The 21,755-nt window shown below is 36.9% G+C and overlaps 1 pseudogene; it reads left to right on the top strand.

Annotated features, from left to right (window-relative positions):
* The first annotated feature begins 6,258 nt into the window (after window positions 1–6,258).
* On the top strand, window positions 6,259–9,309 carry LOC100618307 (centrosomal protein of 78 kDa-like; annotated as a pseudogene).
* The last annotated feature ends 12,446 nt before the right edge of the window (window positions 9,310–21,755 follow it).

Below are 21,755 nucleotides of genomic sequence, written 5' to 3'. Positions count from 1 at the left end.
CAAGCTCCTGGAGGAGATAGGTGGGAATGGGGATCAAGGGCACATGAATAGATATTGACTTTGGTAAGAAGTCTTCAGATACAGGAGCAGAAGAGGAAAGAATGGGGAATGCAATAGCTGATCAATGGGGGAAGGATAAAAGGTTTACCATCCAGCAATGAGGGCCCAGAATAGATCAGATAACATACATTTACAGAAAACACAGTGTTCAAAACTGTTTCACTCTTCTTTCTTCCCTTCGAGATTTGTTCAATCTAGCTTTTAGAAATCAGTCAATTATTTGTATTATATTAATTATATTATAGTATGTTATAGTCTGTGTCATATTATATCATATATTGTATAATGTTGATATATCATATTTTATTATAACATAATATAAAGTAATGTAATATATAATATATAATGTTTTATATTATATTATATTTATAATCATATGTTATATCATATCATATTATATTATAATTGATATGTCAGGTGTCATATGAAGTACTGGAAATATAAATGTTCTTCCTTCATTTTCAAAGCTGGCCAATTACATCATGGTATTGGGGTCAAAGAACAGTGTGTTTGTCTGTGGCTCATCAATTAAATAGAAATTGGGAAGGTTCTACCATAAATCAATCACAAATAGTCTGTTGGAACATTTGGGACTGTAATTGTGCTTTGCTCAAGGAGCACAAAGCCTTCTGTGTAATTTGAATCTGTTACCCTAAAAACTATGATCCCCAGCAAAACTGTGGTTCCCAGCACCCTACTCTCTTCCTGTCGTTATGTGCTGATGTAGACAGGAGATAAATTCGGTGGAGTTCCATCTCTCAGCCTCTTTTTTTCTGTCCTGTGTTGGCTTTGGTGGAGCAGGCTTTTTGAACAGGTAGTAAAAACTTAGTCACTTTCTATTTTGTCAGATAATAAACTTTATAAAAATAACACAAAGTATTTGACATTAATTGTAAATCCTATACTTCTCTTATATAGGCACACTATGCCAAGTAGTCTTGTGCCTGCACCTCCCAGGGGCGTGGGGAGAATTCAGGGAAGACTAGCATCTCTGGTGTGAGGAATTGCTGAGCCTTTTTCAGGGCTGCTCAGCTACTGCTGGTGTCCACTCAACTTTCACCAATGACTCCCTCAACTACCCTAACTTCCTAATTCCTCAGTCTACTCAATTCCCGTGGCCACTATTCAGCTACAAACAAGAAGACTATTCCATTGATCTCACCATCACTCACAGCCATTCTATTTTCATGTCTATGAGCTCCAAAATTCTTTTATCATTATATCTTTATATAAACATATGAAATCTGTCCCTATTGTATCCTCAGCACTTAACATACTACGTGACACATAGCAGATACTTTTTGTTTGCTATTTATTCATTTGCATCATGTCTAACTCTCCATGATCCCATTTGGGGTTTTCTTGGCAAAGATATTGGAGTGATTTGCTATTTCCCTCTCCAGCTCACTTTACAGATGAGAAAACTTAGACAAGCAGGTTTAAGTGATTTGCCTAAACTTACTCAAGTAATGTTTTGGACCAAATTTGAACTCAGGTCTTCCAAACTCCAAGCTAAGAGCTCTCTCCACTGTACCACCTATCTAACCTTATATATTTTTAAATTATTGACTAGTATTTATGACCCTATGCTTATTCTTCATCTTCACCTACATTTCCTTTACTCTTCAATTCTTTCCCAGACTTTCATCTTTATAGTGGCTACACTCTCCTCCTTTTCCAGTCTCAACCACTTGATAGACTAGTTAACTTTACACTATAATCTGCCTTCCCTGAGAAAACTCTGGGGCTTTCAGTTTCCTTAAGAGGAAAATGAGAGGGTTAGATTTGATAACCTTTAAGATTCCTTGGAACTGTAATCCTATGAAGATTTGACATCACTGAAGACAGTCAAAAGAATGTCAAAATGTCTGGGAGAAAATCCTAAAGAACACCTAAAATATTTTGAACAATGGCAGTATCCTTTCAATAGAAAGTATTATCTTCCAAAGCAAAAATATTGAATCTTCTTTAGATGTGAAAGTTCTTAGGTGTTCATGTAACTGAAGACACTCAGAGCCATAAAGAAGGGATTTTAGAGGTCAGTCAATCCAAGCCTTTCATTCTTTAGGTTAAGAGAATTATTTGCAAACCAAGAGGATCTTAGGACTTATTCTCCTCTGGTATTTCAAGAACACTTTTGTTTTATGAAAAGCTTTCTTAAAAATGTCAGTGTGTTCCAATAAAAATATGTCCCTCTGCTGAATTCAAAGCAAAGTTCACAGACGATGGAAAATCGTTAACTGTGTTCTAATGTATCACAGATGTGTGAGGGGAGGTGAAAACAAGTACAAATATCTAGTGCTCCATATTCTAAGAGTCTCCCCTGAAGGAGAAAATGTCAGGCATCAAAGCTAGAGTTCTCTCAGTTTTAGTTGGGCTAGGCAGTTGCATAAAGAAAAAAGTTAGCTAGACTCCTATTCCTTTATTATTGTCATTATTTATTATGTGCATAAGAATTGACATAGAATCTACATAGTGGTAGAGCAGCTCTGTGCTTGATTAGAAAAATTAAAGCTATAAATTCCATATGCTGTGCCTCCCCCTCTCGCCCCCAGGTTGGCAGTTCCCAACGTTAACGCTATTGTTGCTGTCATGAAGAATGATTAGCCTTGCCTGGAAAGATGCTCAGCTTTGCTGCAGAGAAGCAAGCAAAACCTGAGACTGAAAGCAATGTGAAAGGGGGATGTAGACCTCCTAATAGGAATGCCAAGTCTAGCATGATGATGATGAAGTTGATGATGATGATAACTAGATAGAGGAGAGATAGCAAGACAGTTTGTGATGTTAGATTAAAATTAACATGTTCAAGTTATTATTTTCTATAAAGGTTATTAATGATCACTTGAAATAGAAAAAAACAAATAAGCATCGATTTAGTTTTTTTCTTACTCTAAGTCTGACCACGTGTAGCTCATTCTGCAGGATTCTCCCTCCATCTCACCTGCCTGCTCAGGGAAGTAGAGAGACAGGTGAGGTCCACCCTCATCCTTTTATTTATCTTCATGGATGCAGTGCTGGCATGTAAAAAATGGGATGAACTGTGTCGGCAATCCAGGAGGGGGGAGGGGATGAAATTCCCTCTACACAGGGAAAAGATGTGAGGTGCCCTTCACTTGCTTAATAATGGACTGATTTGACAGTTCATTTCCAATACACATTTATTAAGTCCTAACTGTGTGCTATATATTGTGCTTTGGAAAAAAAAAAGAATGAGATACATTTTTGGACATATCTAATGTAAAATTTTTTCTTTTGAATAAGCATATGTATTATTACTTAGAACAAAAAATGGAAAAAAATGGAAATGAGACAGTAAACTATACAAAAGGATTCCATATGGGGCAGCTGGGTAGCTCAGTGGATTGAGAGCCAGGTCTAGAGACGGGAGGTCTTAGGTTCAAATCTGGCCTCAGCCTCTTCCTAGCTGTGTGACCCTGGGCAAGTCACTTGACCCCCATTGCCTAACCCTTACCACTCTTCTGCCTTGGAGCCAATACACAGTATTGACTCCAAAACAGAAGGTAAGGGTTTAAAAAAATAAAAAAATTAAAAAAAAAGGATTCCATAGACTACATGTTGACTCAGTTGAAAAATGTAATGTTATCTTGTTTTATTGCATTTTTATTTATTTTGATAAATAGTTCCCAATTACATTTGAATCCAGTTCCTAAAGCATGTTCGATACCTCTGTACTAGAAGACAAGAGACTCAAAACCAATACATTGGCCAATCATGGAATACACTTCCTTTTCCTTAGTGAGGAAATAGGCTACTTATATGAAATATTACATATTCTGCCAGTCATAGAGGTTATATCCCTTTTGTTTAACTAATTTCCTTTTTTTTTGTTAGAAGAGCCACTAGTCAGGGTCCAGTGGGGAAAGAGTGTTATTAGGAAATATATGATACAATCATCAAATATAAATAAAACTTTGGAGGAAAATATTAAAAAATGGCAATACAGAAAGGGTATCTAGGTGGCTCAGGAGATAGACAGGCAGGCCTAAAGACAGAGGATCCTGGGTTTCATTGGAATTACTCTTTGGCTATAAGAGGACAGAGAGGGAGGAGAGGAGGAAAAGAACATGAATCATGTAACCATGGAAAAATATCCTAAATTAGTTGGTTTTTTCAGATTAGAGAAGAAACTTTATTCAATGACATTAATTAATTAGCTAGTAATTAATTAATTAAATAAAAAGAAGATCCTGGGTTTAAATCAGGCCTCAGATACTTCCTTGCTGTGTGATTCTGGGTAAGTCAATTAACTCCAATTTACCTGGCCGTTACTGCTCTTGTGCCTTGGAGCTGATATTTAATATAGATTCTAAGACAGAAAGTAAGGATTTTGTAAGAAGAAAAAAAGTAATAGGGAAGTTTGGCAAAGTGTAGAATTTGAGGGAAAGAAAAGAAGTTCTGTTTCTGGATTTATTGCTTTTGAGGAGGCTATGAGGCATATAATTGGAGATGCCTGAGAGGCAGGAGGTAAGGTGCAAGATGTAGTAAAAGGGGGCATACCGTTATATTCTTATATACATTATACACCATTATATACCCTAATGAGCTGCCTCAGGCACTAGCAGAGACCTGCTTCCCCCAGGATCTGCAATAGCAATCCTTCATTCTCTGCAAGCTCTGCTTGAATAATCTAAAAACCTTTCCCCCATTCTCTCTCCTTTACCTGCCTCTCATGACCCATAATGTGCCTTTGTGTCCCAAGGGCTCCTGGGGCTCTGTTATCCACTCTACTCAGCCTGAAGCATCAAGCCTCAGATTCCATTGTTATTTCTCCTGCTGTATCAAGCCCATTTGTCCTACTTTGGACTAGTGCTCCCTGAGCTCCCATCCTCAGAGCAGCCTCCCTGAACTCAGCTACTCAGCAAGCAGAATTAAAGAGCATAAAGTATCTCCTTGGGTTCTCTTCCACACAGGGAAAATGCTCCCTCAAAGAAAGAAAAACACTGTGATGTAAATAAGCACGAAAATCAAACAGTTGCTGAGTTTTGGCCTTATTTGTTAAAATCCAGTTTTCTACCATACTTTTTGGCCACATCCATGTCATGCCAACCCCTCTTGGGCGATTTTCTCTGCCTCTTCTCTACTGGAACCCTGTACTCTTTCCCCCTGGGGCCATGTTGAAGTCTAATTGGCCCATTTCATCTTATCTTTCCTGGCTCGAGACCTCTACTGTGTTTCCCTGAGCCATATCCATGTGAGATATACCCTGTCCAAGCTTTATGTTATTTTCTTCCCGTCATGTGAACATAAGCTCACTGAGAACATTGACTATCTTATTTGCTTATACTTGTGCTTCCAGGGACTGGCACAAATGCTAACAAATTCTCTCTGTCTCTCTATGTATCTCTATCATTGCCTCTATCTCTCTGTCTGACTCTATCTCTGTTTTTGTGTGTGTGTGATCTGTAATTTGTATTTAATTAATTAATTAATTAAGAATATTTTCCATAGTTATGAGTCATGTTCTTTCCCTCCCCTCCTCCCACCCCCTCCCATAACTAACAAGCAATTCCACTGGGTTTTACATGTGTCATTGATCAAGACTTATTCCATCTCTTGTGTGAGTGTCCCCTTCTCTCTTTGTATTTATATAATTATAATTACAGGGCTCCCAGAGACTGAAAGAAGGCTACATTGTTTATAAGCTTTATGTTTAAAAAATAAATCTTTTAATGCCACAGACAAGCTCATAACAAGAAACGTATTAATCTTTATAAATGGGCCAACATGACAAGGTAGAGTGCTGGTCTTGAAGAAAGGTAGATCTGGGTTCAGATTCTCTTTCTTATATTTACTAGCAACATAGCCAGGACAAGATCATTTCTCTCTGAGCTTCAGACAACTTTTTAATACTTATTTAGTAAGTTAAAGATAGCTTACCATCTGTAATGCTGGAAGGAGTTCCCACACTAATGGAACTTTATATCCTTAATTTCCTTAATTGATAAATGTTAATAAGTCACATGACTTTTCAACAAGCTATTAATATCTATTGGAACAATGTATTAGCAAATGTTCCATAACCAATGCCTGCCATTTTAGATCTTCATGAGACATTCCATCAGCTGTAAAATTCTACGGTCTTGCGGTTATTCTGGGAATCCATCATCCAAATAATAACCAATAATAACAAGGAACAAGAAGTGGAGAGAGGAGTGGGGACACTGATTAGCTACCCGGATGAGGCCAAGAAGGAGAAACCCGAAAGCAGGTAAGAGCTATCAATTCATTCTACCTATGATTCCATTCCATAAATAACAAAAAGACTTTTCTGCCATCATGCAGAATGAGCCTCTGTCACACATCATTAGCAATAGGCTTTACAAAGATTCCCTGTGTTTAGCCTGGAAGCATATAGAAAATATCTGTGAATGCTTAAAGAACAAGACCCTCATCAGCCATTCTATAAGCAAGCAAATATATAAGAACCTACTATGTGACAATCATTTTGCTTAGGCATTAAGGGTACAATGACAACAGCAAAACACTCCTACCCTCAAGGAGTTTACTTTTCTTTGTTTAACCCTTTCCTTTAAGCCCATAAATCCATACTAAGTACTGGTTCCAAAGCAAAAGAGCCCTTAGGGCTAGGCAATTGGGGTTAAATGACTTGCCCAGGGTCACACAGCTGGGAAGTGTCTGAAGCCAGACTTGAACCCAAGTCCTCCTGACTCCAGACTTGGTTCTCTATTCCCCAAGCCACATAGATCCCCCAAGGAGTTGAATCACAAAGTAGATATAAAATTATCTTTAAAATCCTAAGACTTGGGGGCAGCTGGATAGCTCAGTGGATGGAGAGCCAGGACTAGAGATGGGAGGTCCTAGGTTCAAATCTGGTATCAGACACTTCCCAGCTGTGTGACCCTGGGCAAGTCACTTGACCCCTATTGCCTAGCCCTTACCTTATTCTGCGTTGGAGCCAATGCACAGTATTGATTCCAAGAGAGTAGTGGGTGGCCCCAACCTGGGGAGACAATGAAAGTGGAGCTAACAGAGGAACCCCTGGCAAGCACCAGATTGAAAGAGATGTAGCTGGGTGTCAGCTTTCTTTAACCATAAAGGGTTCAGAGTGGGTGTCAGCTGGTGGCCAGAAAGTGATCCCTCTGTAAAGCTCCAGAGAGATAGCGCTGCAGATTTCTTTTGTCACTATGAATATCTCTGTGCACTTCCAGACTCTATCTATACCTCTGCCTGTTGTGAGAACCAACTTGAGGCTGGGGTGCTCGATTTCAATGCAGATCGCCTCAAAGTCCTGGACTGGGCACCTTTGTTAAGTGCTCTCAGGATAAATAAAAATTTGCCCTCTATTGCCATCAGGAGCGTCTATCAACCAGGTTTTGGAGATTCAGGGATTGAATAAATCGGCATCTTTGGTACAGCTCTCTCTAGCGCACTGTCCACCTGGAGATGGAGGTTTAGAAACGATCTGTCAAAGGGTAAAGACCTCAGTAACTAACCCCCAAGACTATAGACTTCTCAGGGTGTAATCTGACATGGCGTGGAGCGGAACATCTGGCCAATATCTTAAATTCCCAGACAATAAAGAGGCATGAGGATGTGTGGGCTGAGAGTCTTTGCTATCGGAACCCCGACTTAGATGGCATGGCAAGCTTACAGCGCATCTCACTCAACTACAACACCCTTATTGGTGATCCGGGTGCCGGGCTTTTGCTCAATGTGTTTGTGACAGTTTATGGCTGAGAGCAATTGATCTGCAGCAGTGTGGAATTAGCAATGAGGGAGCTAAATCCCTACTAACTGCCCTGGAAGGAAATACAACTTTGATGGTTCTGGATGTAAGAAAAAACCCACTAGTTGATCATTCTATGATGAAAACAATGATCAACAGAGCTGTCCAGAGTGCTAAATCAGAGTACAAGTGGTTAAATTCTCCAATAAAGGACCTTTTCAAAACTAAACAGAAAAAAGGAACTATAATTCTGGGAAATGGTCGAAAAGGAAAAGCTACTCTTCGTATTGGAGTAACATCAGTGAAACCTCCAAGTATAGGAAGCAAACATTTATACAGTAAAGATGCTTACTCTCCAGAGTCATTATCACCTGGTACAAATGGCTTCCTGCCTTGGCATACTGCTGAGCGTGACAACAGGTGCAAGGGATTTCCACTGCTTAAAACCCAAGATTTACCTTGGCCAGTTCAGCAATTAGATTTTCCTGTGAAAGTAATTGTGGAGACCCCATCATGCACAGAAGTGGAAGAATCAGAAGATGCTGTTTAAGAACCTGTTTCTGAAAAAAAAAATGCCTTAACAGCATACAAGATAAATGAAATACAGGAAAAATTGGAAGAGTGCATGAAGCAATTAAAAGCAGAAAGGATTATGAGAGTCAAGGCTGATAAACAAGTAACTGAGCTGGAACTTGAGAATTCCCAATTGTGAAATATAAATTTCTCTCTGTCTGAGGCTCTTTATGCACAATCACTATCAACCATGATTTTGGAAGATGGTGGTGTTTTGGGCAGTATTGAGTCATCTTTCCAAAAGTTCCATGCTTTTTTGGATCTCCTTAAAGATGCTGGGCTTGAGCAGCTCGCTACAGTAACTGATATAAATCAGTCAGATTTTAATTTCTTAGATCATCCCCAGATGAACTCTACAATTAATGCTTTATTTATAGAAGGAAAGAAAGAACTTGAAGAAAGGCCAGAGTCTAATCAGAACACCCAAGGACCAATGCAGAGCATCCAAAAAGTTAGTGGAGATTTTAGAGGTTCTTTGCCTCTTGACACCCTCCAGTTTCCACTTTCTACTCTGGAGGCCTTACCTCCTTCCAAAGAAGTTCAAGAAATTAAGGGCACTGATGATCAGCCAGTTCTTCCTAAAGAATTTGTCTAAAAATTATCATTTTTAGAAAATATGATTGTTGAAGCTCAAGATCAAAGAAAAGAAGAGGAGACTTTCAGAAGTAGTAGAACTTCCTCAGAGAAAAGTCCCAGAATGAGTGAACATATCTCAAAACATTCTTCTAAGAAATGGTCTGAAAGTTCTTCTAATTCCTTCCCTGAGACTCCAGTAAGCCAGAAAAGCAGAGGACACAGGGAGCATACCCCTTCAGATCCTGAAAAATTAAAACATCCATCTTCAAAAAAATATAGCCTTTCTAGGAAAGAAACTAGAGAAGTAACAGTAATATCTAAGGCAGATAAAAGTAAACACAAAACATTAGAACGTTCTAAAAGTGAAACAGTAGTATCTGATCCTGAAATTCCAGAAAGTATTCATTCTCTATCAAGCACATGACTCAGGTCTAAATATTTGAAATTGTCTTGCCGTAAGAATTTCAATAAACTTGGAAGCATGGACCTGGAAACCATTTTAGAAAATTTACTATTCCTCTTTATAATGATGAAATGTTTGGTGTGTATTATCTTCCTCATGGTATGAACATTTGAATAGTTTTAGTACAGATACTCAAATCCCTAAAGGATCTTGTTTTCTTCAGCTTTCATGGATCAGTTTTTCCTTTTTAAAGAACATTTATTTCCAGTTATAAATAAAGTTTTTAACATTCATTTTTTAAAAAATTTGAATTCCAAATTCTCTCTCTCCCTCCCCAATCTCCTCTGAGAAGGCTATACGTGTTCAGTCATGAAAAATTTTTCCATATTACTCATATCATGAAATAAATATAAACCCCCCAAATCCCAGAAAAATAAAATAAAATAAAGTATTGATTCCAAGACAGAAAGTAAGGATTTAAATTTTAAAAAAGTTTTATAAAATCCCAAGACATGTAGGTTTATGAAACTTGTAATTATTGTTCCTCAAAGAACAAAATGTGTGTTCCCCTAGCATGTAGAACTGTGATTTATAGGAAAACATGAGCTAAAATATCATAAGATAAAGCTTGAATTTGTTATAATCTGTGCCTGTGGAAAGAATACAATTCATAGTTCATACATTAGGAAGTTGAGAAGATGTCATCTAGTATAAGACTGTCATCTTTTATTTTTTATAATTTTTTTAATTTTAATTTTTTGGGGAAATTTTTATTTAATAAATTTAGAACATTATTCCTTGGTTACAAGAATTCTATTCTTTCCTTCCCTCCCCTCCCACCACCCCTTTCCGTAGCCAACTTGCAATTTCACTGGGCTTTACATGTGACCTTGATCAGAACCTATTTCCATGTTGTTGATGTTTGCACTAGGATGATCATTTAGAAAGACTTTTAGATCTTTTAGAAAACTAAGGCCCAGAGAGATTGCAGGGCATGCCCGAAACCATGAAGGAAGCAACTGACAAGACTTAGATTTCCAGTGCTTAGGATAGTGGCTGGCTTATAAATAGGCACTAAATAAACATTTTTGTACTGACTGACTTGAAACCAGATAGGCCGACTTCACATTCTTTATTCTTTCTGTTGTATCACATCCAACTAAAACCCAAAATATCTCTCTAATGAATCAGGTGGTGCAGGAACCAGATTGGCCAGGTCAATCTTACCTTAGCTTTTCTTCCTTTTCTCTACTTTCCTTGGATACCTTGGGGATCGATGCTGTCAGCAGTGCTTGACCAAGCACCAAAATATTTCATGCCTCTTGATTTTCCCAACCTAAATGTAGAGATCCTTGATATAGTCGGAAAACCACTAGATTTTGAAATCTGAGAACTTGTGATCAAATCCTGACTTGGTTACTTGCCATCTGCATAATCTTGAACAAGTCACCTCAATTTTCAGTAGCCTAGTTTCCCTACCTATAAAATGAGAGCTTGAGATTATGTGATTATTTCTCTTTCTTTTTTTTGTAAACTCTTACTTTTATCTTAGAATCAATACTGGGTATTGGTTCTAAGGCAGAAGAGCAGTAAGGGCTAGGCAATGGGAGTTAAGTGACTTGCCCAGGGTCACACAGCTGAGAAGTGTCTGAGATCACATTTGAACCCAGGACCTCCTATGTTTAGGCCTGGCTCTCAATCCACTGAGCTACCTTGCTACCTCTAAGATTATGTGATTTTAAATATCCATTCAACTTGGAATCATAAGACCAAAAATCATTTGGAGAGACAGAGATGGAGAGATTAGGTTTTTTTCCAAAAGATTTTACTAGAGACTAAAAGAAATAGAACAAATAAAACATTTTACAGAACATAGGCACTCAAATCTTCAGGCTCCCTAATCTGGGTTTCCTAGCAGTTCTTTGACTTTTGCTTCCATCTACCTAGAACATAATTTATCTCATGTTCTAGGTAGTGTGCTTTTCATAGCCTCTCCCTAACATCCATGCTTATACTCTGCTCCAGGCTCCTTCCCATTCAAAATGAGTGTCCCTTCTGGTCTCGGCCATTTATTTTCTTTTCTTTTTCTTTTTTCAGTAACAACTCTAAAAGGGAAGGGCAAGTGCTAGTCAAATGGGATTATATAACCTGCCTAGGATCACACAAATAAGAAGTATCTGAAGCCAGATTTGAATCCAGGTCCTCCCAACTCCAGACCTGATTCTCTGTCCACTCTACCACCTAGCTGGCTCATCTGCCATCAATTTTCAATAAACACGCCCAAAGATACTCCCAGGCAATGAATTGGAGTGGGGGGCAAACTCTCCAAATGCAAGAAAAGAGCCATCTCTCCCTTTTTATCTTAACATTATTATTTCTTGACACTTCAACAGTTATCCCTGCTTCCTATTTATTCCTTCCCTCCTATAGCTATTTGATCACTCCCTATAGTAACACTAATTTCCTGATTGTTCTTCCAGTTTCACTCTGAATTCTTCTTGATTGTTATGTGTCAGAAATGTTCAATCTCACTTTCTCAGAGGCACTGCTTGTTGATGTCAGGGGAAGAATAAGATGATTGTTCCTGCATCACTTCCCTGTCATTTACTTTTGAGTCAATGTGAAATGTTAACTGCTATCTGATGAGAGGCTGACAAAAAGACCCACAGGTTGTTTTCCCTGTGCTCAACTGTGAAGTGATACTGGGAGACAGGGAGGGTTTTATATTTGACCTGTTTTAAAGAGCTAAACTTTTTGCAAGGAGAGAGGATAAAGGCAGAAGGCAAAGAGGGCTTCAAGAATATTCCTTCTCTGGCAATGTGTCAGAACTGTCTTCCAAGCCAAGGAGGAATCTGATAGTAATAATGGATAATGGCTTGAATTTACCACTGGCTATATCCAAGATCCCAATGATCAAACTTATACATATATATATTCATGTATATATATATATGCATGTATACCAAAGGAAAAAATTTCCATGAATAGCAAAATATTTTTATATTTTAACTGATTTTTCTCTCATCCCTGAAAAGGTAAATATATACATCTTCCAGATGTTAATGTATTCTTGAAGAATATGAGTGGAGCATATGTTCTGAAAGTTGTTACCAAGCTAAAAAATTCTTTATGTATGATCCAAGTACTTAACGTGCATGTCTGTCAACTGAGGATTGAGCTGGTCCTTACTAGGAAACTCATCTTCATGTAGGTTGCAGGCTGATGAATTTTTCCAGTATAGCAGCTCTTGAAGATAGTCTCACTAAGCCATAGAAGGGCTGTGATCTGTGCCAATCAAACTATTAAAAATATTTTATAGAGCTCAAAAAATTAAAAATTTCATAAAAACAAAGACCAGTAATTTCAAGGGAATTAATAAAAATATGTGAAGGAAGAAGACCTAGCAGTAGTAGATTTCAAAATATATTACAAGGTGGTAATCATTAAAGCAATCTGGTAATGACTAAGAGATAGAATGGTGTCCAGTGTAATAGATTAGATCAGTGATGATGAACCTTTTAGAGACCATGTGCTGTGCCCATCACCTGGACCCCACTGATTGCCACATGCACCCCCTCCCCCCTTACCCTACACATGGGAGGGAGAAAGCACTTCCATTGGGCTGTTGGACAGAGGGGGCAGGTAAAGGGAGGAATGTCCTCAATGAGTGTAGAGAAGGGAAGGGGATTGGCTCAAGAACTCCATTCCCTTCCAGCTCTGCTAAACCGCCCACCATACCCCACTCGGGGAGGAAGGAAGTGCTCCCATTGAGCTAATGGGAAGAGGGGGGAGTGATGAGAAAAAATGTCATCAGGCACAGTAGAGAGGAGGAAGGGAGCAGCTCCATCTGAATCCCTCTGCCTTTCTAGTAACAAACTCTGGAGACTGGGGTAATGGGGGGAAGGTGGCACACGTGCCCACAGAGAATGCTCTGTGTTCCATTTTTGGCATGTGTGCCATTACTAGATTAGGTATTCAATATGAAGTCATAAATGGCCATAATAATTTAATGTTTGATAGACTCAAAGATTCAAGTTTTAGGGGCAAGAACTCATAATTTGTCAAGAATTGCTAGGGAAACTGTAAAGCAGTTTGGTTGAAATTAGGTATAGCTCATCTCAAAATATATGCCAAAAAAAGGACAAATTGATGCTTGATTTAAAAATAAAGGGTAATATCATAAGTAAATGAGAGGACCTGAGAAAAATTTACCTGTTAAATCTGTGCAAAGTTAAAAATTAATAACAAAATCAGAGACAGAAGATTCCAGAGAAATAAAATTAATAATTTTGATTACATGAAATATAAAAGTTTTTGTGCAAACAAAATCAGTACAGAAAGAAAACAGGAAACTGAAGAAAAAAATATAGCTTTTTCCTGATAAAGGCTTCATTTCTCAAATATATCAGGAACTGAGCCAAATTTATAAATAGTATGAGCTTCTCTCTGCTTGATAAATGATAAAAGGAAATGAACAGGTAGTTTTCAGCAGAAGAAATCAAAGTTATCAATAGTCACATAAAAATGCTGTAAATCATTCTTAACTAGAGAAATGCAAAATAAAACAACTCTGAAGTAACACCTCATAGTCTCCAGATTGGATAATGTTACAGAAAAGGAAAATAATAAATGCAAGAGGGGATATGGAGAAATCAGTATACTAATGCACTATTGGTAGAGTTGTGAACTCATCTAACAACTTGAAGAACAATTTAGAACTATCCTTTAAGGGATATAAAACTGCATAGCTTGCAATCTAAAAGGAACCTCAGAGACAAAAGGTACAATCTTTTCTTTTTTTTATATGTGAGAAAATTAAGTTCCAGAAAGATGATAAAATGTTCAGAATTACATAGGTAGTTAATGATCATTAGTCTGTTCAAGACCCTATCAAGATGCTGACTCCATCATCCACTATGTTTCATTGTCATTTGCAATTTTCATGAGCATAAGTATTCTTTAATCTAAGTCATTGATAAAAATATGTTAAATAGCACAGAGCCAAGCACAGATCCCTAGGATACTCCACTGAATACCTCCTGCCATACTGACACTGATTCATTAAGAACTCATCACATGGGCAGTCAGGTTAGGATCAGGCTAGGATCAGTCCTGGTAAATCAGGAAGAAAAATCTTCCCAAGTTCAAATCTAGCTAAAGATTAGTTATATAACCCTGGGTAAGTCATTTAGCCCTATTTGCCCCCATTTTCTCATATATAAAATGGAATGGAGAAGGAAATAGCAAAGCAATGAAGAATCTTAACCAATAAAACCCCAAATGGGGTCACAGAGTCAGACATGCCTAAAAAATGTTTGAACAAGAAAACAGCAAAACTTTGAATCTAGCCATCCGATTGAGCTATTTATATTATCATCTAATTCATATTTCTCTTTATTCTTCATAGGAATAATAGTAATAGGAAGTAGTATATAGGAAATATATGAGATAATTTACTAATAAAAATAATAGTAGGGAATGTAGGAGATAATTTATTAAAAGTTTTGCTAAAAATGTGGGTATGCATTCTCCAGAGCATCTCCCTCTTTTAGTAGTATACTAATGCTATCAACAAAGGAAGTTAGGCTGTCCTGAAATGAATTATTCTTTTTTATTATTTTGTTTTTTCCATAGTTGCATGATTCAAGTCATCTCCTTCCCTTCTTCCCTTCCCCCTCCTGGAGTTGACAAGCAATTCCACTAGTTTATACATGTATTATCACTCAAAGCCTATTTCCATGTCATTCATTTTTATCACTCAAAGCCTATTTCCATGTCATTCATTTTTGCAATAGAGTAATCTTCTAAAGCCAAAATCCCAAATCATATACTCATATAAACAAGTGGCATGTTTCTTATGCATGGAATGAATTATTCTTAATGAATCCATGTTAGTGTTTTGAAATCATTTCTTGCCTTTCTAGATGTTAACCAACCATCGCTTTCAGAACGCTTTCTAGGATTTCTTCAAAAATTGAAGTCACTTGTATTGGACTCTATTCTATTTACTGTTTTTTGAAAATGGAGACATTTGCCCTTCTCCACTTTTGTGGTATTTCTCCTATTTTTTTGCAGTCTTTCAAATACTGCTGACAGTGGCTTAGCAATCTCATGTGCCAGTTCTTTCAGGAGCTGAGGATATAGTTCATCCTAGCCAAGGGATTTGAATTCTTCAAAGGCATCTATGTATTCTTTTATTATATCCTTACTAATCTTGAGTACCAATTCTGTGAGTCATTTATGCCTGCCATTTCCAGTGTAAAGGTCATTCTCCTTTAAAGAGATAACAGGAACAAAATAAGAATTGACGAACTCGATTTCTCTCAGATCATGACAACAGTTATGATAATCCCGTGATAATCCCATCTTTTCCTAAAGTTTATATCTATCTTTCCATCTTCTTTTTCTCCTATGACTTTAAAATCCATTTTTGTTGTTGTCCATAGTTTTCCTCCTCACTTCTGTTCATTCACTGCTTTAGAATTACTGATAATACTTTTACCTGACTCTGCTATCCTCTTATTTTTATCTCATTACCTAACTCTAATGTCCTTTTCATTGTTGTTTTGTTGTTCAGTAATCTCTAATCTCAGTCATGTCTCTTTGTTATTATATTAGCATGGCCTACCCTTAGTAATTAATATTTCTCCAATTTTTTAGATCTGACTTTATTTGTATGAAAAGTGTTTTGTTATTGGGTTTACATAGTTCCTGGTTTTGTCTTGGCAAGTAGACTCTCAATTTTTAAAATTCTTACCTTCCATCTTAGAGCTAATACTATATATTAGTTCTAAGGAAGAAGAGTGGTTAAGGGTTAGGCAATGGTGGTTAAATGTCTTGCCCAGGGTCATACACCTAAGAAATAGCTAAGGCCAAATCTGTAGCCTGGACCTCCCATTTCTAGGCTGCCTCTCAATCCACTGAGTCACCTATTTGCCCCTATTTTGTACTTATTTTAGTTTGTAGTTATTTTAAATGGGATGTCTCTTTCTATGTCTTCCTGCTGGATTTTGTTGGTAATATATAGAAATCATGATGATTTATGTGGATATATTTTATATCCCACATATTTGATAAACTTGACTCAGTGTTCTGTGTGTGTGTGTGTGTGTGTGTGCGTGTGTGCGTGTGTGTAAAGGGATGTTGTAAGCTTTTAAAGTACAAATCCAATTTTTGTTGTGTTCTTATATTGCCTTCTTTCAAGTTTGAAGATACACAAACATTTCTATATTTCAAGGATCCATGAGTTCATCAATGACAAAGATACTAGACTTCTCCAGTCAATTTTATAGATGAGGAAACTGAGGCAAAATGAGTTAAATGACTTTCCCAGAGTCGTGCCACTACTAAGAATCTAAAGCTAGATTTGAACTCTGGTCTTCCTGACTTCATGTCTAGGCCTCTATCCCTCTGAGGCATCTAGCTGCCCCTCTTTCCATTGAACTATTCATTAGATAGCTTTACAAGTGTATAGAATCTGTCAGACAATCAGTAAACATTTACTAAGTGTTTACTATGGGCCAAACCCTGTGCCAATCCCTACAAAAAAAGACAAGAACACCGTCCACAGGAAGCTCATATCCTGAAGGAAGAGACCACATGCAATGACTTTGAGAATGAAGATCATGGGATGTGCTAAGCCTGAACAACTGTGAGGCTTTAAAGAGGCTTGGGGATGATTGTCTAGGATTTCTAGGCCATCAGGCAAACAACCTATATACCTATAGACTGCACAGAGCTTACAATAAAGCCAGCAGACGACTTAAAAGCAGAAGAAAAATATGAACATTTAATAGCTAGGCATCAACTTTTTAAATAATAGTTGCTAGTGTTTATGAAGTGCTTTAATGCTTACTAAGCTCTTTACACATAAATATCTTTTATCATCACAGCAAATCTACGATTTAGATACTTCTATTATTCTCATTTCACAGTTGAGAAAAATGAAACAGACAGAGGGTAAATGACTAGCTCATGGCAACATAGCTAGTAGGTATATGAAAATTAATAGGAACTGAAGTCTTCCTTATTCTAGGTCCAGTGCTTTCCACTGGACCACCAACTACCCTTCCTTTAAGGACTATAAACCTATGTGTCATATTAGCTTCAACATTAATTATAGTAAAAGATCCAGTAATATAAGAGGGAGCATTAGTCAATATTCAACTATGTAAAAGTCATTTCAAAAGGAATTGTTTTCTTTCTTTAGAGTAGTGTGCCCCAAAAATTAGCTGCTGGATAATTGTAGTCTTAAACACAAAAACGCTAACCTTTTTCTTTAGATTATTGGGAAAATTGAGGTATCTAATAACTGAATTTCAGGGAGGAAAAAAATTCATAATGGATGCTCCCAAATTCAAAGAATGCAACATTTTTTCCAGAACCTTCCAGAGAATACTCTATATGTAGTTAATTACTCTGGAATCATTCTCCCAAACTAAATTCTACTGACCTGCAAGGTACTCCAAGAATATGGCTACTGTTTCTGACTCCAGGGTTTTAAGGGGTATCTCTAAGAGGATAAGAGGTATCTTCTAATATTGTTGGCTCAATCCCATCCAGCATATTTTCCCTAATAGCAATTAACCAGCTATCTCTTCAATAATATGTAGCCATTGGTTAGTGCTCCTTATCATCTGATACCTTTTGAATTCTTTTTAATATTGATTAACCTATTAAAACCAATTCACTTTTACTAGGGAATTATACCAGAGAAATAATACAAAAGTGGACAATTATATTGTCTAGTAAAGCTGACAATCTCCCTCCAAAATTTTTAGAGACACATTGAATTTCTTCTGTAATCATGTTGTATGTTTAGATCCACCGGAACCCAACACCTTCAGGTCTCTATATCTGATTCCATATAGGACACTTCTGAGGTCCAAAGTCACAACTCCAAGCTTCATTATGAAGGCCTAGAAGGGAAGGTATTAGAGTTGGAGTTAGGATAAATGCACTAGCTTCATACCAGATAGTGTGACATCTTTTAAAGGAAATAGAAGGCATTGCATGCCATGGTTTGGAATAATTTTCTTTCTCAATAAAGAAAGCAGAAATGGAGGCCATCTGTGTTTATACAAAATTTAAACACTCTAATAAATCAAATAATTGCGTGAAAAGAGTTATTAAAGCAATTATTTGGCATTGTGTAGGCAAAATACCTGCCTGATTGATGACCTACTCTTTCACTTTTCAACTAGTTGTTTTGACAGCTTACAGATAAAAATGAAAAATCTGGGATATGTTCTCTTTAGTTACAAAGAGTCATTAACATAATAACAAATGGTATGACAAAGGGTGATTCATTCTGATTCAGCTTGACCCAAAGTATATTTAGTATCCACGTAGCTCTGAGCCCCTTCCAGGGCTGCTCTTCCACCTTTGGTGTCTATCACCTAATTCTCACATGAAGCTCCAACAAGCTATAACATAAGCTATATATACTCTGGCGTTCTACACAGATGTAATTTATAACAGTATTTATTAGCTTTGGGAAATTAAAATTAGTTTTTTCCACAAAAGGACTGGTGATCTCTAGTGTGCTCCTACATTGTGACTATCAGTTATAGTAACCTGAAATCATATAATAACATAAGAATCTATTTATTTCTAACTATGAGGATAGAGGGCAAAGGCCACATACAATGTCATTTCAGGTTCAGCACACTCAATACATAGCCTTGCTGAGTAGTCTAATATGTAAACTAAAAAATTAAGTAAGGCATTTCTTAATTTTTTTAAATTTCTAAATTTAAATTTAATTTTCTAAACATTTTCTTAAAATTTCTAAAAATACGATATGGGAGTTTGAAAATAAAAGAATCACGTCCCAGTGGAGCAAAGTCCTAGGGGAGAGATGAAGAGATGGGATGGAAAGCAAACAAGATCCAACTCTTTTGCATAAACCAAAGTCCAGAAATGTATCTTATCACTACATATCTATCACACTCCAAAGAAAAAATGAACACACATGTAGGTACTACCACTGAAATTAATCAACAATCGAGATCCTGGTAATGCAGTTTAGTATCAAACTAAGTGTCTTAAAGCAGATCATACAGATTTTATTTTCACTTCAGCATCCTTCTTAAAAGTTCTCATGTCATAGAAGAAACAGAAGGCGTTGCTCCCTGAAGATTTGTAGAGTGGATATAAACTTGTGTTCAATTGCTGCAAGTGAGTTACTCCAAGCAAACAGATGTCAAAATGAGACGCATATTCAATCCCAAGAATCTCACACTTGTAATAAGTGGCAGTCACAGGGCAGACTCACAGCCTGTCAGCACTATTCTCACCAAGCCCAGTGCCACAACTGGCTGCGTTAAGTGGAGCCTGGATTCTGGGACTTCGTGCCAAAACCTTGAGGCAATGAACAGATGATGTCATTTGCTGTCCCTTATAAAGCTCTTATGTAATATAAATAACAGTGTGAAAACCAGGACAAAATACTTCCTACAGTCTCTCTCCCAGGGGATTACATTGAAAATGGATGGCCTTTTTCTCCATTTGTGCCCATGGCAGCATGATCAAAGAAAGAAATCCAGCTTGGTGGACAGGACACTGAGGGTATTTCCTTGATTCACTGTGATCCTGTAAGACTCAGCAGGTACAGTTGCCCATTTTATGAGGAGCAATTAAAAGTCTACCTTCCTACTGCCATTATCTCATTCCAAAATATAACAAAAGGTTATATATAGCATGACAAACAGTCAAATATATCATTAGGATTGTTCTAAAACATGACGGCTTTCCTCAATAAGGAAGACAAAAAAATAATGAACTTCGTAAGCCATTGCATTTATCTTCATTCATCTCTATTTTCAGTATCTTCCTATTAGCACAATGCCTGGAACATAGTAAATACTTAATAAATGTTTGTCAGTTGATTGACTTGTGGAGGTCATTCACTCAGCGATGATTCACTGGAAAGTGTTAGTGAGTGAAACAACCTCACAACAAGATGGCTACAAGGAACACTTCTTGGAATACTTTGGGCAAAAAAGGAAGGATTTTATATTCATGTTACTCTTTTGCTTTTTCTTTTCTAGCTAACAAAATCATCAAACTTTTAATATTTGCACAAAGTAAAATGGGAACTTGAGATCAGTGGAGAGGGAGACTGTTATAGAGTTCAAGATTTCTGTACCAAAAATGCTATATTCCATGCTTATGAAGGAACTTACAAAAGGAGACCTCAGAGTACCTATTCGTAATCTTTATTAAATAACAGGAGAATGAGAGGAACTAGAAGACTGGAGACATAATTCTCTCTACCAGAGAAAAGAGGCATAGTCCAAAAGAAAACAAACCAAAGGTTAGGTCAATCAAGCCAATGTGCAACAGGATTGTCAAATGTAAGGGATCAGATGGGAAAAAGGAAACAGTATGAACAATGTCTTTAAAGTCCATGAATTTAGCGAGGTATAATGGGGGGGGGGGTGATAGGTGCTGACATAATTTGTCTGATGTCCCAGGGGCATTCTTTTATTGCTATAAGATACTTTCTTGCTTCTCCCTTATTTTGTCCTTGGCTTTAGAGTAAATTATTGAACAAATTGTTCTTTTTTATATGCTCAAAACCAAGTAATTATTAGAAGTCAACTTGAATTCATTATTAATAATAATCACTCCATATTTATGTAAATTATCAAGGCATAAAGAGTACTTTTCTCAGTTCATTTTAATGGGCAATTGTTCTCATCCCATGCACATAGACTTTTCTAAGTTCCTTTCCCTTTTTATACTCTCTACAACCTTTGATACTTCTTGATAACCCTCTTTTTCTTGATATTTTATTGTCTCTTATTTCTATTCCACCTCTCTTTCCTGTTTCTCTTCCCACATGTTAGACCAATTCTTTTCATGTTCCTTTATTGGATCTGAATCCAAGTCAGGCTTATTAATAGTGGGTGTCCCCAAAGGTTTTGACCTGAATTTGCTTTTTTTCTTCCTATATACTAATTGACCTCAGAAAGTCCCATGGATCTAATTATCATCTCTCTATCAATGATAGTCAGACCTAATTATCCAGCCTTTCTCTTTACTTCATCTCATATTTCCAGCTGCTTGCTGAACATTTCAAACTAGTCTTTAGACATCTTAAACTCAACATATCCATTAATGAGCTCATTATCTTTTCTGCAAGTCCCCTCTTCCTAACCTTTCTATTACTGCTTTTTCATAAATTTATTTTTTGTAAAGATATTTTGCTTTCATAATTACATGTAATAACAATTTTCCACTTAAGTTTTCTGAAGTTATGTGATCCAAATTGTCTCCTATTCTCCCTTTCCCTCCCCTTTCCCAAAGGTGATAAGCAATTTGATCTGGGTTATACATGTATTATCATGCAAAACATAATTCCATACTGTTCATTTTTAATAAGAGAATACTCATATACAACCAAAACTCCCCAAATAAAAGTCCAAATAA

This window comes from Monodelphis domestica, chromosome 1, assembly GCF_027887165.1.
Source record: "Monodelphis domestica isolate mMonDom1 chromosome 1, mMonDom1.pri, whole genome shotgun sequence".
NCBI lineage: Eukaryota > Metazoa > Chordata > Mammalia > Didelphimorphia > Didelphidae > Monodelphis > Monodelphis domestica.
This window is presented reverse-complemented; position numbering and strand designations above follow the sequence as displayed.